The following is a 15,195-nucleotide window of genomic DNA, read 5'->3' as shown; positions in this document are numbered from 1 at the left end:
GAATCCCATAGGTTTTGGATCATCATATTTTCATTGTAATTTGTCTCTAGGTATTTTTTGACTTCCTCTTTGATTTCTTCAGTGATTTCTTGGTTATTTAGTAACGTATTCTTTAGCTTCCATGTGTTTGTGTTTTTTACTTTTTTTTCCCCTGTAATTGATTTCTAATCTCATAACATTGTGGTCAGAAAAGATGCTTGATATCATTTCAATTTTCTTAAATTTACCAACGATTGATTTGTGCCCCAAATGTGATCTATCCTGGAGAATGTTCCGTGTGCACTTGAGAAGAAAGTGTAATCTGCTGTTTTTGGATGGAATGTCCTATAAATATCAATTAAATCTATCTGGTGTGTTGTGTCATTTAAAGCTTGTGTTTCCTTATTAATTTTCTGTTTGGATGATCTGTCCATTGGTGTAAGTGAGGTATTAAAGTCCCCCACTATTATTGTGTTATTGTAGATTTCCTCTTTTTTAGCTGTTAGCAGTTGCCTTATATATTGAGGTGGTCCTATGTTCAGTGCGTAAATATTTACAATTGTTATATCTTCTTCGTGGATTGATCCCTTGATCATTATGTAGTGTCCTTCCTTGTCTCTTGTAACATTCTTTATTTTAAATTTTATCTGATATGAGTATTGCTACTCCAGCTTTCTTTTGATTTCCATTTGCATGGAATATCTTTTTACATTCCCTCACTTTCAGTCTGTATGTGTCCCTAGGTCTGAAGTGGGTCTCTTGTAGACAGCATATATATGGGTCTTGTTTTTGTATCCAATCAGTGAACCTGTGTCTTTTGGTTGGAGCATTTAATCCATTTACATTTAACGTAATTATCGATATGTATGTTCCTATGACCATTTTCTTATTTGTTATGGGTTTGTTTTTGTAGGTCGTTTTCTTCTCTTGTGTTTCCCACTTAGAAAAGTTCCTTTCGCATTTGTTGTAGAGCTGGTTTGGTGGTGCTGAATTCTCTTAGCTTTTGCTTGTCTGTAAAGCTTTTGATTTCTCCATCGAATCTGAATGAGATCCTTGCTGGGTAGAGTAATCTTGGTTGTAGTTCCTTCCCTTTCATCACTTTAAATATATCATGCCACTCCCTCTAGCTTGTAGAGTTTCTGCTGAGAAATCAGCTGTTAGCCTTATGGGGGTTCCCTTGTATGTTATTTGTCATTTTTCCCTTGTTGCTTTCAATAATTTTTCTTTGTGTTTAATTTTTGTAAATTTGATTACTATATGTCTCGGCGTGTTTTTCCTTGGGTTTATCCTGCCTTGTACTCTCTGTGCTTCCTGGGCTTGAGTGGCTATTTCCTTTCCCATGTTAGAGAAGTTTTCAACTATAATCTCTTCAAATATTTTCTTGGGTCCTTTCTCTCTCTGTCTTCTCCTTCTGGGACCCCTATAATGCGAATGTTGTTGTGTTTAATGTTGTCCCAGAGGTCTCTTAGGGTGTCTTCATTTCTTTTCCTCCTTTTTTTTTTAATTCTGTTTCGTGGCAGTGAATTCCACCATTCTGTCTTCCAGGTCACTTATCCGTTCTTCTGCCTCAGTTATTCTGCTATTGATTCCTTCTAGTGTATTTTTCATTTCAGATATTGTATTTTTCATATCTGTTTGTTTGTTCTTTAATTCTTGTAGGTGTTCATTCTTTAACTCTTCTAGATCTTTGTTAAACATGTCTTGCATCTTCTCTGTCTTTGCCTCCATTCTTTTTCCAAGGTCCTGGATCATCTTGACTATCATTATTCTGAATTGTTTTTCTGGATGGTTTCCTATCTTCACTTCATTTAGTTGTTTTTCTTGGGTTTTATCTTGTTCCTTCATCTGGTATCTGGTTCCTTCAAAGCTCTCTGCCTTTTCATCTTGTCTATCTTTCCGTGAATGTGGTTTTTTTCCCACAGGCTGCAGTATTGTAGTTCTCTTCTTGCTCTGCTGTCTTCCCTCTGGTGGATGAAGCTATCTAAGAGGCTTGTGCAAGTTTCCTGATAGGAGGGAGTGGTGGTGGGTAGAGCTGGGTGTTGCTCTGGTGGGCAGAGCTCAGTAAAACTTTAATCCACTTGTCTGCTGATGGGTGGAGCTGGGTTCCCTCCCTGTTGGTTGTTTGGACTGAGGTGGCCCAACCCTGCAGCCTACCTGGCTCTTTGGTGGCGCAATGGTGGACTCTGGGAGGGCTCACACCAAGGAATACTTCCCAGAACTTCTGCTGCCATTGTCCTTTTCCTCATGGTGAACAACAGCCACCCCTGACTCTGCAGGAGACCCTCCAACACTAGCAGGTAGGTCTGGTTCAGTCTCCCATGGGGTCACTTTTCCTTCCCCTGGGTCCCAATGTGCACACTACTTTGTGTATGCCCTCCAAGAGTGGAGTCTCTGTTTCCCCCAGTCCTGCTGAAGTTCTGCAGTCAAGTCCCTCCAGCCTTAAAAGTCTGATTCTCTAGGAATTCCTCCTCCTGTTGCCAGAGCCCCAGGTTGGGAAGCCTGACGTGGGGCTCAGAACCTTCACTCCAGTGGGTGGACTTCTGTGGTATAAGTGCTCTCCAGTTTGTGAGTAACCCACCCAGCAGTTATGGGAATTGATTTTATTGAGATTGCACCCGTCCTACCATCTCATTGTGGCTTCTCCTTTGTCTTTGGATGTGGGGTATTTTTTTGGTGAGTTCCAGTGTGTTCCTGTTGATGATTGTTCAGCAGTTAGTTGTGATTCCATTGGTCTCGCAAGAGGGAGTGAGCACACGTCCTACTCTACCATCTTGAAACAATCTCCATTTCTTCATTTTTTTAAAATGTAATTGCTGTGTATTTTCCTTGGATGTTAAACATTTGAATAAAGATTCAAAAACAGGTACATGTATTTAGCAATATCTTCTTTAATTCTGTCTTATAAAATTAAATCATATATACTATGGGGTAAACTCAAAAATACTATCCTAAAATGATTTCATTCACTTTTAACATATTTATTTTAATATAGTTTCAGCTTATAAACAATTATACATGGAATTAATAGAGTTAGAACTGTAGATTTCAACTCTAAATGAAAGCATTTGAATCACTTTTGAATTATTTCCAAGCAGATAATTTTCCTTTTCAATATATAAGCCAATTTTTACCCCAGTGAATACTTAGGGTCCTAGTTCTTTAAAGCATAAAGTGGAAAATAGGATTACTTACAAAGGCTGAATGAAGTACATATGAAATCTCATGGATATCATAATCTGGCAGCTTTTAAGAGCTGTCTTGGTTGCTATAGTCAGAACCAACTAGAAATTACGTTTTTTCCTAATATAGCTCTGTTTGAAATGACACAAATTATTTTAAATTGAAATTTTTATTTAGTACGATGATTATATGTTTATAAATTGGGCTGAGAGACTTTTAGCCTGCCAATCCTAATCAACCCATGTTTCAAATGCTTCTTGGAGATGTTTAAAGTAAAATTTTATGGGTAATATTAAGTTAAATATTATATCCTATTTTGAGTCACATACTGTAGGTAAAAATTTAGTCATAGATTCTGAAATAAACAACGTGTACTCTCTGGTTCTGCCCTTAAATCAACTATAATGGCTGCACTTGAACCAACATCAATTCGAGATTTCATGTATTGTGTCTATTTGAAACTATGTGCAAAATAACAAGACAGATACTTAACTTATTGAAGTTTTGCTGTGTGGTAGGTACAGTTCTGCGTCCTCTACATGTGTAAATTTAATCTTTGCAATAACCCTTTGAGGTTTCTAAAAGGGTAATTAGCTCACCTTAAGACCTCACATCTAGTTAGTGCCAAAACTTGGATTCCAACAGGCAGTCTGGCTTCAGTGTCCATTTTTTCACTCATTAATATATATTCCTTGTTATATCACATTGTACTTCTATAAATAAATTAAATTGTGCTTCATTTAAGAGTTTTTTAGTAAATATCATTTTAGATTGAAGACATGCTTAAAGAAGTTTTAAATTCAAATATTGATTGGAATACATGACCTAAGAGCCCCATCTTTAAAATCCTGTGATTATTTTAATATTTTAAGTTATGAACTGTAAAATTAGGTTAGAAACATTCAATTTTCAAGAGTCTTAATGTCACAGCAGTCTTGTCAGAATTAGAGGTAGAGTTTTCAGAGTTACTAGTATTCAAAGTGAATTACTGAATGAAACCGCCCAAGAAGAATGTTATTTTGGTAAAGGTGACTCAGAAAGTATAGTCAATAAGGTAAATAAAAAATTATGTCATATAACCCAAGAATAGAAGAACTATAGTTGAATAGTTCTATTCTATTCAACTATAGAATATTGCTGAGTACTCAAGTATGATAAGATGGAAAAAGTTGACAAGGGATTTGGCAATGACAGGGGCATTGTGGAGTTAGGAACATATGCCTAAATAGAGTGGCTTTTATGAAAATGAGAAGTGACTGAGTATGAATTACAAAACTCTTGATAAATTTTTCAGGAAAGGATAACACAAAAGATTCTTGGAGAATCTCTGGGATCTGGAAGGTGTTTTGTTTTGTTTTGTTGTTTTGTTTTTTAAAGTAAGAAATACTAAAGTGTGTTTGCTGATGGGGGTGAGCCAATAGAGGAGGAGATATTGATAAAAGCAGAAGAGACAGGAGCACAGTTCTTGAGAAGCGTCAGAATGAATGGATATGTTGGCTTTATAAGAGCAGAGGCACTTCTCTCATTATAATAGGAGGGAAGACAGTGTGTGTGGCTACTGTTGAAAGTAGTTGATAGATGTGGTTTTGGAAAGATGAGAATATTTCTGTCAGTAGTCTTGTTTGAGTTCTCCCAGAAGTGGACTCTGAGCCAAGGATTCAGCTCAAACAATTTATTATGGAAGTGCTTTCAGAGAAAATCAGTAAGAAAGTAAGGGGAAGCAAGGGGATAGATAAGAGAAAGAAGCTATGCAAGGTTGTCATTTTGGGTGAAGTCTCAGACTGACCCTGATCCTAAAGGGAGCTCTGGAGTGTAAATTACACTTTGGAACTGTCTTAAGGCAGTTAAGGCATAGGAGCTGGAATTCTGTAACTTCACACCTGTTCATAATTGATTACAGGCTTGCCGAAGGGGGGTGGGGAGCGGTTGTGAGAGTGGAACGTAAACTCCCAGACACTACTGGCTGTATGGGCATAGCAGCTCTGGTGCCCCAAAACAGTCATCTGTGGGTCACAGGGGCAAGTGTTTAGCAACTAAACATGCAGCAGATGAGTGATAAATTCAGGAGCTGTGCAAGCGATTGTGAGGTCTGGACAGTGCACCAGTGCATTTGCAACTGTTAGATTGTTTCTATTTTTTTTTTTTTTAAGGAAATAGGAGGCAATATTCAGCTAAGGGGGTTGGGATGAAAAGGAAGTTTGAGGTTGAAGGAAGATGTGAAATATTCCTTATGGGGAAGGGGAAAGCATATGTGCTAGGGGAGTTTAGTTGGCTTTTGGATATTGGCTGTTAGACATTTGTTGTCATGAATTTGACATGTCTTCAGTAGTTATGGTTGTGTGTTTTTTCCATCAATGCTCACCTATCCAGGGTTGCATATTTTTTCAAATCATTAAGGATGAGAGGAGAAGTAAGAAAGTAAATGTCATAGAATCTAGTCTGGCCAAGCGGGAAATGATGGACACAAAAGGGGTGATACATAGTGAAAATGTGGAGAGACAGAAAAATGGGAGGTCTGGGGATGCTACTAGGATAACAAAAACAAGAGGAAATAAATGGTGGTAGTAAATATTTGATGGCAAGAACCTCAAAGGAGCTGGGGGTTTGGACGGAAGAGAAACAGTAGTTTGGCAGTGCCACTTCTACTGCCTGAGTTGTAAGAGAACCAATATTTGAGTGTGTGTGGTCTTCAGGGAAGGCACTGTCAGCAGGCAACAATTTTACTTAAAGCATGAAGGTGACAAAAACACACATGAATGAAGATTAGAATGTAGGGGAATTTGTTGATATTGGACCAAGAATTTCAAAGGACAGTATGGAATTTGGGGGGAGGAAGAGAAATGTGGAAATTTGGATTGGATTAAGGGATATACAAAGAAATTTTAGAGTAAGTGGATGGAACAAGCTTGGAACCATTTTTGTTGTCCAAATTCATTACTTACTGTCTTCTTGCAGTCACTTACAATCTTGGGCAATAGAGTTCCTACCCAGTATCAATGGAAAATCCCCCTAGGTGGATGAGAACACTACTTACACTCTGCCTTAGATACATACATTTTCTCCCCAAGTTCTAGAAAATACCAAGATACATAATCTTAAGAATCACATCTCAGGCTATTTAACTATATTCCAATTTCATAAAAGAAGGCTAAAATGCTCTATGATTAAAGGTAATAAATAGATGATCACTGATTGGCAAATTAATCATTTCAAAGGTTATGTGCTACACAAATGGACTGAAAAACTTACCAACACACTCTGGGTACATACCAGTTTTCCTTAATTCCAAGGGAATACCTCTCATTTAAATAAAAACAACATTAAGGTAAACAGCACTCTTTCAGACTTCAACTTTTCTCATTCTCCTACTCTCCAGGAGTGCTTTTTAACAGAAGTGTTACTTTGTTTTAGAAAAGTTTACCTCATATTAAAAGCGGTGAAAGCATGTAAGTCAGAGTTATTTTAAATAAAGGACTGTGTAGTAAATCATTGGATTTGTAATTAAAACGTGTAGACAGTATAGTGGCATGTTAAGTGTCTTGAGCTACTCAGTCCACACTTGAAAATTTCCTAATCTGATTTTCTCTTGGCTGAATCCCAATTGTTGTTGGATTTTTCCACTACATACAATTATGTATTTTTAAAATATCTGTCAACAAAGTCCCTGGCACTTTTATAAATGTGCTATTTGAGTATGTATTCTAGAATACTCTGGAATGTCGTCTGTAGAAGTTAACATTTTCAATCAGACATTGAAACGTGCTAATACAAAAATTCTCTCAGTTCCAGAACTGAGATTGATAGTGTAAGGTTATAATTTCAAACTGTTTAATTATGAGATAAAGAAAACAAGCCATCAGTATGAAAAGTAATAATTTATCAGCAAAAGTATTGACATGATTGAATATTAATATATTACATATACCAAGATGTAAGTTAAAAAAATGGCACATATTCTTTACAATAGTCATTGTCATTGCACTTTTCTCATTTTGCTGCCTTCTTTGAATTTACCACATCTTGCTCAGTTAGGTGTAGAAAGATTTCTAAAATTGCCAGATCTCCCACTCAGTAACTTTCATTCATGCAATTAAACAATAAAAATGTAACATCTCAGTTAATACCCACAGGAACCCTATTGGTAAAATGATTATGCTCATTTATTTCTATTAGATTTTTTAATGTTTTAAAAAATGTTTTAATTTTTTCCCATTTTTTTCTGTTAGCTTTTTGGTAAACTTTCCCTTTTGCTTGCTAACATACAACTTGAATGCTTTGGCTATTGCATGTATCTTCTCCCAGCCTGTCATGTCTCTGTTGATTTTGCCTTTGTTACAGAGAGCAATATATATATTTAAATCATCATTTTTTTTTTCCTCTATAGCTTTTGATGTCTTTGGAGGACATTTTGTGTTTCTTATATAAAGAGCCAAATTTCCAACATCATTTGCCAAATAATCCATCCTTTTCCTCCAGATTTGTGCTGCTACACTATTCCATATCAAATCTCTGTTTCTGTGCTGTCTTCTATTCCGAGGACATACACTTCGTTCCTCTACCATTGCCACATTATTACCAAAACTTGCTTAGTATCTGGTAGAATGAGTCCTCCCATTTTGATCATCTTTCAAAACTGCTTTAACTACTCAGACTTTCATTTTCTTTCACATAAATTTCAGAATCAGTTTCTAAAGTTCTTCTGATATATTCCTTACCATTCTGGAATAATTGATCATGATATTTATGCACCATTAGATTTTGCTATTTAATAGCTTATTTAGGATTTTTATGTAAGAATTTTTTTTAATAAATTTTATTTATTTATTTATTTATTATTATTATTATTATTTTTTGGCTGTGTTGGGTCTTCGTTTCTGTGTGCGGGCTTTCTCTAGTTGCGGCAAGCGGGGGCCACTCTTCATTGTGGTGCGTGGGCCTCTCACTGTCGCGGCCTCTCTTGTTGCGGGGCACAGGCTCCAGACGCGCAGGCTCAGTAATTGTGGCTCACGGGCCCAGTTGCTCCGCGGCATGTGGGGTCTTCCCAGACCAGGGCTCGAACCCGTGTCCCCTGCATTGGCAGGCAGATTCTCAACCACTGCGCCACCAGGGAAGCCCTATGTAAGATTTTAAATAAAATGTTCTTATTTATTTTTTATTCTCTTAAACTGTCCCCACGTAGTAAGTTATAGTGGTCTCATAAAGTTTTTCTTCTTTTTTGTTTAGGCCTGTCCTATGTGAAAAAAGGATTATTTGTTACTTTAATATTAGATAGAACTTATTTGTAAAATGTTCGGGGTCTAGAGGCTTTTTTGGAGATGTAGCAACAGCAGGATAATTGTTCATGTGCATCTATGCATATTTTATTCGTTATTGATTTCTAATTTAACGTCACGATCATCAGAGAATACATTCTGATTGATGTTGATTCTTAGTACTTTATTTAGGCTGCCCTTTGGCCTAAAATGTGATTGATTTAAGAATTGTTATTTTGGTATTTGGAGCTTTTGTGTATCTATAATATTGGATTTGTTTACTATATTTGCTTAAATTTTCTATAACATTTAAAAATTTTTTCTTACTGACATAAATTTAAGATTATATTTAGATTTCTAGTAATAAATTTAATTAGGAACAACAACATCTTACAGGGCTTCTGTGTTAGAAGCAGAATTGTGGTAGAGATCTTGTGTCATTAACTAGGTCTACTCATTGTCCAAATAACTAGCTGGGGCATAGACTATTCTTTTCTTGGTCCATGAAACTCTAAAAAGATCCTAGTAAGATTGTTTTATTCATTGTGAAGGTGAGTAAAGTAAGTAATGAAGGTTAAATTACTTGACCAAAATTAAATAAAACTTGTCTGCTTCCTATTGTGTTTCAAGGCCTCCCTTTGTTCCATTTATTGGCATCTTAGTAAGTACAAACATGTTTTAAATACTCAGTTGTGCTTTTTTTATGTTTTAGTTGTTCTTACAAGCAGTTTATAACAAGGTGTTTATTCACAGAAGGGTTATGATGAATGTTTCTGTTGCAAGTTGTTGAAATGAGAGGTGATGATACCATATGGTATGAGAAAGAGTATAACAGCCATTCAACCTGTCAGAACACATTTGGCAAGAATATCAAAAAGTTATTAATTTCCTGACTTATTTTACTTAAGTTAAAAGTTTGTGTATCTTCTAAGTTGCAAAAAAAAAAAAACCCTGAAAGTAATATATTCTTTAAAGTACTTCCTCTCTTTGCATTCCAATGACCAGATTTTATCAGCTCTCTTGTTCTAAAGAGTCAGTGAATTCTAAGACTCATGTAAGTCTGAAAAACACTGGCCCTTCAATAGTGAACCAGGAAACAGGATTTTAACTATAAGTATTAATAAATAAAAGATAACTTGCCATTATTTTATAGCTCTTGAGATGTTTCTTACTAAAACCACAGTTTTCATAGATTACAAGATAAAAATTACTAATTAGAAATACAGATTTTTCTTTATATATTTTGTCATTTACTTTATCTTTCCTATTCAAAGTTTCAAGTTTTCAAAAAATCATAAGAAAATATTAATAAAGTTCAATTTTACAACATATATCTCAGTGAATTTTCATGAACATTTCACATAATTTTATGTCCTTTGTTTCTTATTTTATGGTCAAATGATTACATTTAGTGAAACATGGCAGTTGCTTAGTGGACTTTTTGACACTGAAGATACTATATATTTATGAATTAAATTTGGATTTCTTATGTAATCCAGAGGACTCTGGGTTTCTATTTTAATGTGCATTAGGCATCTGAATATAACCCATTTCAAATGAGAATGTAAAAATTCATAGCATTTACTAAGCCTAAAGAAATCTTAGAATGAAATATTGGATAAACTGAAGCTTTCTAAATGTAAATAATAGAGATCATTTCAGAAAGAGACAGTAGTTCCCTCTTCCTCTTTGGATTTCTACTTAATATATGAATTTCCAAAACAGTTAAAAGGAAAACTGTGTTTGTGTTTTTTCCCTATAGCTTGTTTTTTGAGGTCAGAAAGTCAATACACAACAGTAAATGTAATAGCACATATGTATATAGTACTTTTGTATGTTAAAATTTTGTGTATTTGAATAATTTTTGTATATTAAATAAAAGTTCCAAGCCCTTTTATTTAATACACACAACAGCCCTGTGAACAGAGTTCTGTATTTATCCACATTTCGCAGATGAAGAATGTGAGGCTCAGAGAAGTTGAATAATTAGCCCAAGGTTGCAGCGTTAGTAGAATGCTCAGCTGGCATCCAAATGCAGGCAGGCTGATTCACAAATCCATACTTTCAGTCACTATGATATACTATCTTTCATATATTAATAGTAATAAGTAATCATACAGTGATCTTATTTGCTTCCAACATGATTCCAAAATTTTATATCTTATTTGCATGGCATCTTCCAATTCATTTTTATAACTCTGATAGATGGAGATACTAAACTGTAATAAGTTTGTAGCTGTCTGTGTACAATATACTAATTCATTATTCATTCTCATAATTGATACTCCTAATTTCTTTCATATATGTTAGTTCTTTGACCATATTATATTGAGTTATAAAAATTTGTATAACATTGAGTTGTGGAGATAATATAATTAAAGTTTTATTAGTTATTGATTTAATATTTATTGATCCTGATTTATTATACTCAATTCTGCCTAATTTCAGACTTACCCAATTCAGCAGCAGTGTGAAATCTGTGATTAAAAATTTAATATTGGGGGCTTCCCTGGTGGCGCAGTGGTTGAGAGTCTGCCTGCCAGTGCAGGGGACACGGGTTCGAGCCCTGGTCTGGGAGGATCCCACATGCCGCGGAGCGGCTGGGCCCGTGAGCCACAATTACTGAGCATGCGCGGCTGGAGCCTGTGCTCCGCGACAAGAGAGGCCACGACAGCGAGAGGCCTGCGCACCGCGATGAAGAGTGGTCCCCACTTGCCACAGCTAGAGAAAGCCCTCGCACAGAAACGAAGACCCAACACAGCCATAAATAAAGAAATAAAGTAAATAAATCTTAAAAAAAAAAAAAATTTAATATTGGTGTATGCTCTCAAATCTCCAATACTATTGTAAGAAAATTGAGGCATGGGAATGAAAATGTTTATGATATATTCGAAACCATTTATTTTAGTTATTTGGTTCATTTCATTCTCCTCTTAATATTTTTATATGAACAAAATGTAGAAATATAGCTTTTAGTAGTACTACTTTAATAGTAGTAAAATCCACAGTTGAAATAAAATCGTCTTCTCTGTTTATAATTTTTATATTTATATTATATAACTTAAATATTTTGAAAGGATTTTTGATATCTTTGATAGTTAGTGATTTAAACATAAGACCATGATGAAACATTGCTTATATTCTACTCAAAAATGTTGAATTACATTCTAAATGACGTTTCCTTTTAATCTTCCTATACTGGTTGAATAAAAGAGAGAGAACTGAATAATAATGTAATTCTAGGATGGTAGAGTCCCACTAATATAAAGTACATTTGAAAGAAATATAAAGCTGTCAAGATTTCTATCATAAGTGTTACAAACTGATTGAGCATTTTCAATACAGTGAGGTATAAACATTGATATGTTTAGATTTTTCTCTGATCACTACTCTTCCAACTATGCTATCTCAAATATCCCTTAACCAACCTGGTAACAGATATCTTAATGACATCTTAGACAGATCTTGATGCTTTGCCAGTCTATTCTGGTTATTAAATGTCTGACCAATTTAAAACTTCAATAACATCCCATTTAAAACATACTTCCTTCATTGCCTGTTAAGATTTGTGGCTGGGGGATTCATATAAGTAAAGGTGTTTTTTTCTTCCTCTTTGCACTATTTTATGTATTCTATGAACATTGCAATCTTAAAAGGCCATGTCTTTACTCTTCCAGTTTTAAAGATTGGGGACACATATACACTATTGATACTATGTATCAAATAGATAACTAATGAGAACATACTGTATAGCACAGGGATCTCTACTTAATGCACTGTGGTGACCTAAATGGGAAGAAAATCCAAAAAAGAGGGGATTATGTATATGTATAGCTGATTCATTTTGCTGTACAGTAGAAACTAACACAACATTGTAAAGCAACTATACTCCAATAAAAATTAATTAAAAATAAATAAATAAAGACTGGGGACCCCTGGATTTGGTAGTATGACAAAGCAGTGTCTCATAGATCACTTCTAAATGAAGTCTGTTAGCTTGGGTTGCTAGAATATGGGTAACTGAATCCTCTTTATCCTCAATTTGAGAGCCTCATTATCGAAGAGGGGCAACTGGGAAAGCCCACTCAACATACAGATACATAAGTATTTATTACTTTTTTTTTTCTTCAAAGAAAAGTGAAGAATACTTTCATTTTGAGAAACTTACTCATATTACCTTTATCATTCCTACAGTAACCCAAACCAAATCCAAGGGGAAAAATCTTTATTCGTTTGATATAATTAGTTTTATATCAGGGAAAGTAAATTCAGCTGCATACTGAACTTGGAAATGCTGGAGCACTAACCAGAATGTATATATACCTCATGATCTCACTCCTTCTCGCTGTTAAATATACAGTTCACTCACCAACACCAATTAGCTAATTCGACAATTCCAGAGGATCCCAGAATGTATTAGTCTTAAAGTTGATGAGATCAACAATTCTGCCTAAAGGCATTCATTTTCCTTTACCTGTTGTGATTTATCAATGACCAGATCTTTTGGCTTGGGGATTAAATTCTCAAATACGGCTCTCATGACTCCATCTTTCTTCACACCAAACCTTACCCATGCCACTATTTTTTAAAATTCTGTACTATTTTATATAATAAAAGGGAAAGTTTAAAACTATTTTTTAAATTAATGTTCTTTATATCTTGAATTTTATGTAATATTTCCTTCAAAAATTTTGTCAAAAAACATTATACTTTGAACTGTTAAAGTCAGAGAAAGAATATCCTATAACTAATCTGATTCATTCATATTGTTTCTGTCCATTTGTCATCTGTCTATACTGATATACTATATTATGAGTCTTTATATCATAGCATTAATTTATAAATTAATGTTTTGGTTAAGAAATCTATCCTCTTGAAGATATATTTTTTGCTAAGCTTCTATGGGGCTAGATTTTAATGTTCTTTGGAATTGTAGAATATATAAGCATATGCATAATTATTATCAATCTATGCAGAGGCCCCTAACAATTCTGATCTTGATTCTAATGATCACTTTTAAAGATAATTTTATGACATTAATGTTTAAATAAAGCTTTCAAATTTAGATGTAAGAATAAAATGATAAAATGTCTGATGAAAGAAAAGTGGATATGCTAAAGAAAGGAGGGTCTTTTTTTCTTCCTGTGCCTTGAAAATTGTACAGTATGTTTTACTTCATTTTCAGTGTAACCATTTATAAATTCTAAGATAACCTGTAAGTTCCTATTAATGTCTGCCAAGAGCATCTTAAGCCTTTGTGTCCATATTTTCATAAAACCTTAAAATAATTGCAGTAAAATTGTTTTAGTCCTACACCTTGGAATGAAGTTTTGTTTCAATGGACTTTCATTGGTAAATCAAAATGAAAATTATTCAGCTTTAGAAACTAGTTACGTAGATACGTTTTTTAGAATAAAAAAAATGAATCTGTAGCATACAGCTTTAGCACCATAACTGGTGGCAACATTATCATCAATTTAATTTAGATTTGATGGAGAGACATTCTAAAACTAGATATTCTAAGCCAATAGGATATCTGACAAAATGATGGAAGGCACTGAAATATTATGGATAATCTTCAGTGATCTTTAGATTTTGAACCATTGTATATTATTCATGTCATCCTGGAAGTAAAATTAATGAATTGTTCTTTGCCATTAGCATGAATTTCTATACTGAATATGAACTAGGGATTCTTATAGCTAAAAGATACAAATTAAATGCTTTAGCAATTATTGCATAGGCTAAGACACTATAAAAATTACTCTAAATTATAGTTGCTTAAACTTATATGGGTCTAGAATAAGTGGTCTAAATCTAATACGGTGGCTCCACATCAATAAACAGCTTTCTTTCTAGGTCTGTCACTTTCTCCTAGCAAAAGAGAAGGAAAAAAAAAATGGTCAAAGGAAGCCCAATTCCAATCCTTTAATTGGCAAGACCCAGAAATGTCACAGTTCACTTCTGTTCACATTCCTGTGGACACTACTTAAACACATAGCTATAGCTAACTCTAAGTAAAGTTGGAATTGCTATCTTTTTTATTGAGTAGAGCAAGCGGCTGATCCCCACAATTACCAACAAAAACTGCTGAATTGCACCCTGATATCTCTCTTTAGTGGTTCTCATTAAAGGCAAACATCTCACTCCAGCCATTACAGTGCAAGTTCTGTATTTTATTTTATTTTATTTTTTTTTTTTTTTAATTAATTTATTTATTTATTTTTGGCTGTGTTGGGTCTTCGTTTCTGTGCGAGGGCTTTCTCTAGTTGCGGCAAGTGGGGACCACTCTTCATCGCGGTGCGCGGGCCTCTCACCATCGCGGTCTCTCTTGTTGCGGAGCACAGGCTCCAGACGCGCAGGCTCAGTAATTGTGGCTCACGGGCCCAGTTGCTCCGCGGCATGTGGGATCTTCCCAGACCAGGGCTCGAACCCGTGTCCCCTGCATTGGCAGGCAGATTCTCAACCACTGAGCCACCAGGGAAGCCCCTGTATTTTATTTTTTGAAACATTTGGATAGCTTAATAAAATTTTGTAGAGTATTTTTGCATGTTTTCCTACATGCTAACATCTGAAACTTTCTTTACTTAACATTGTACTATACAGATTAAGATACAGTCATTCCAATCATGAACTTGGCATCACAGATGGAATCTATTGATGCAATGGGAATGCATATAATGGAATAAATATCATGTTATTAAGTTCTGTAACTTTTCAATGTTAGTAGATGTACAGGATTTTCTTTTTTGGCACAGTTTACAGCTGTTAAATATGATCAATT

The 15,195-nt window shown here is 34.7% G+C and overlaps 1 protein-coding gene across 9 annotated transcripts in view; it reads left to right on the top strand.

Moving 5' to 3' along the window:
* The window catches only part of ADGRL3 (adhesion G protein-coupled receptor L3), an 851,742-nt gene that overhangs the window by 793,016 nt on the left and 43,531 nt on the right, over positions 1-15,195 (top strand). The window lies entirely within an intron of this gene.

Source organism: Balaenoptera musculus, chromosome 5 (genome assembly GCF_009873245.2).
Source record: "Balaenoptera musculus isolate JJ_BM4_2016_0621 chromosome 5, mBalMus1.pri.v3, whole genome shotgun sequence".
Classification (NCBI taxonomy): Eukaryota; Metazoa; Chordata; class Mammalia; order Artiodactyla; family Balaenopteridae; genus Balaenoptera; species Balaenoptera musculus.
This window is presented reverse-complemented; position numbering and strand designations above follow the sequence as displayed.